Raw genomic sequence first — 2,865 nt, 5'->3', positions numbered from 1 at the left:
CACCTCTGCAGATTTTCTTGGTCTCATCTGCTTCTAGGACCTTCACCTCTTCCATCCATCTGTTTTGCCTGAACTGCTGTGCCTGACAGAATTTGTGGTCTATGAGGTTCTATCACCCAACACTGGCCAGCTCCGTGCCTGGGAGACTACCACACTGATACTTGTAGTAATTATCACTATTAAGCATGAGTTTGAGCTTTCTAAGCAGCTTGCAAAAGGCCCAGAAGATGCAACCTAGAGGTGTGGGAGAGTTTACTTTGGCTAAAGAAAACCAGGAGCTAGAAAGAATTTGAACAGATAAATATTCTTTTTCTTTCTTCCTCTAACAGGCTAATCTGAGACAGTTTCTCTGATCAGCCTATTTGGAGACATCCTAGATAGCTGCGTGAGTGACCTACCAAGTGACTGGCTGAGGTACTTCAAGCTTATGGTGAAGTAGAGGCTATTGTTGTAACGCTTATCTCACATAGCTTGCCATCTTTCCTTGCCCCACTTTCCTTTTCCTTCATTCTTGTCCTGAGAATACACCTCCCTGAATAAAGTAATACCCTGTAATCTTTGCCTCAGATTTTGTTTTCTGGAGAGATCAGGCTGGCAGGCAGAGGCGGCTAGGGGTGATCAGGCCAGCAGGCAGAGGGGGTTAGGGGCAATCAGGCAGGTGGGCAGGTGAGCAGTTAGGAGCCAGTGGTCCTGGATTGCGAGAGGTATGTCCGACTGCTGGTTTAGGCCTGATCCCTGTGAATGATTTAGGTATCCATTAGGGTTTCTTTCAAATCTCAGACTATTTCTATGAAGTCAAAAGAAAAGAGGTTTTTCTTGTGTTCACTTAGGCTAAAGGGATTCCCAGGTCTATTCTCTGGGTTGTTCTGTTCTTTCACTTATTAAGCAGCTACTGGTGGGATACCATTTAAGCACCCATATTTTGCCAGTTGAGATGGGGATACAAGGAATTACTACTGGCTTAGTACCTGACATTCATGAGTTTGAAATTTAATGGAGACTAAAAACAAACACACACCACAACCACCACCACCACCACTACCACCACCTTGAAATATATTTTTATTGGTTTCAGGAAGGAAGGGAGAGAGGAGAGAGATAGCAACATCAATGATGAGAGAGAATCATTGAATGGTTGCCTCCTGCATGTCCCCTGCTGGGGATTGAGCCCACAACCCAGGCATGTGCCCTTGACTGGAATCAAATTCGGGACCCTTCAGTCCACAGGTCACTGCTCTATCCACTGAACCAAACCGGCTAAGCCACACACCACCTTTAAATAGCTTTCACAACCTAGCAGAATATAAGCATACATCCTCAAGGAATTCAGGGAATTGAATGATCAGTGGGCAAATTTTATGAAAGCACTGGCTTTGTCTGGATGGGGAGATGGCTTACTGAATTTACACACCTCTGCAGATTTTCTTGGTCTCATCTGCTTCTAGGACCTTCACCTCTTCCATCCATCTGTTTTGCCTGAACTGCTGTGCCTGACAGAATTTGTGGTCTATGAGGTTCTATCACCCAACACTGGCCAGCTCCGTGCCTGGGAGACTACCACACTGATACTTGTAGTAATTATCACTATTAAGCATGAGTTTGAGCTTTCTAAGCAGCTTGCAAAAGGCCCAGAAGATGCAACCTAGAGGTGTGGGAGAGTTTACTTTGGCTAAAGAAAACCAGGAGCTAGAAAGAATTTGAACAGATAAATATTCTTTTCCTTTCTTCCTCTAACAGGCTAATCTGAGACAGTTTCTCTGATCAGCCTATTTGGAGACATCCTAGGACCTAGGTAGCTGAGTGAGTGACCTACCAAGTGACTGGCTGAAGTACTTCAAGGTTATGGTGAAATAGAGGCTATTGTTGTTATGCTTATCTCACATAGCTTGCCATCTTTCCCTGCCTCACTTTCCTTTTCCATCATTCTTGTCCTGAGAATACACCTCCCTGAATAAAGTAATACCCTGTAATCTTTGCCTCAGTTTTTGTTTTCTAGAAGTCTTGGAGAAAGACATAAGAGAAGACAATCTTTGTAGAGTTAGAATATAAAAGGGAATGATCTGCATTGAGAACATTTATGTTGGAAATAGCCACAATCACATTTTACAGGGCCATGTTGATAGACATGTAGATTCTTTGAAAGTTTTTGAGCAGAGTGCCATAATGGAAACTGGGATTTAGGAAGGTGATTAGGTTGAAGTAGAAACCTGGAGTGGTGGAGGTGGGGAGAACTGGAGGCAGGAAGACTAGTTTTGGTTCAGATGTGAGGATGAGTGTAGAACCAAGCTGTAGAAATTAAATAGTAGACAAGGACTTTTATGATGGCTTTAGCCATTTTGATAAAATAGGAAGCAATGTAATTCACTAGAAGTGAGTAAGAGGAAGATACAATTGGAGGGTTGAGGAGGGAGAGAATGTGAGTGTACCCTTTTGAGTCATGCTCCTGAGTATCCATCGTTCAAATTCAGTCATGTTGCTTCTTGTTGATCTGGCTGGTGGCTATAGGTCTTTCTGTTCTTCAACAATATGCTCCTAGGACACACACAGAATTTCTCATTTCATAATGAATTTGTGTACTATAAAAATTTGCCAAAAGACTAATCAGATATTTATACAATCTTGTCAATTTGGATTTTGTTAATTAAGTTTTGTTAGTTTTGTAAATTAATTTAAAAGATTAAAATTAATTTGTTAAAAGTTGTTCATTAAAACTACTATAGAAAATGGCACTTACAATACTTTTTAATGAACAAACATATGAGCTCTGTGGTTGTACAACAATTGGCTTTTATTTTTTTCTTAATTAAATCTTTATTGTTCAGGTTATTACAGTTGTTCCTCTTTTTTCCCCCCATAGCTCCCCTC

The 2,865-nt window shown here is 41.4% G+C and overlaps 1 long non-coding RNA gene across 2 annotated transcripts in view; it reads right to left on the bottom strand.

The window, feature by feature from the left end:
* Window positions 1–2,300: 2,300 nt before the first annotated feature.
* Window positions 2,301–2,865, bottom strand: part of LOC106726375 — a 9,076-nt gene continuing 8,511 nt past the window's right edge. For both annotated transcript variants that reach the window (XR_001362439.1, XR_001362440.1), the window contains exon 3: window positions 2,301–2,532. This is a non-coding gene — a long non-coding RNA (uncharacterized LOC106726375). The remainder of the gene's footprint in view (window positions 2,533–2,865) is intronic.

This window comes from Myotis brandtii, unplaced genomic scaffold, assembly GCF_000412655.1.
Source record: "Myotis brandtii unplaced genomic scaffold, ASM41265v1 scaffold257, whole genome shotgun sequence".
NCBI classification, from domain to species: domain Eukaryota; kingdom Metazoa; phylum Chordata; class Mammalia; order Chiroptera; family Vespertilionidae; genus Myotis; species Myotis brandtii.
This window is presented reverse-complemented; position numbering and strand designations above follow the sequence as displayed.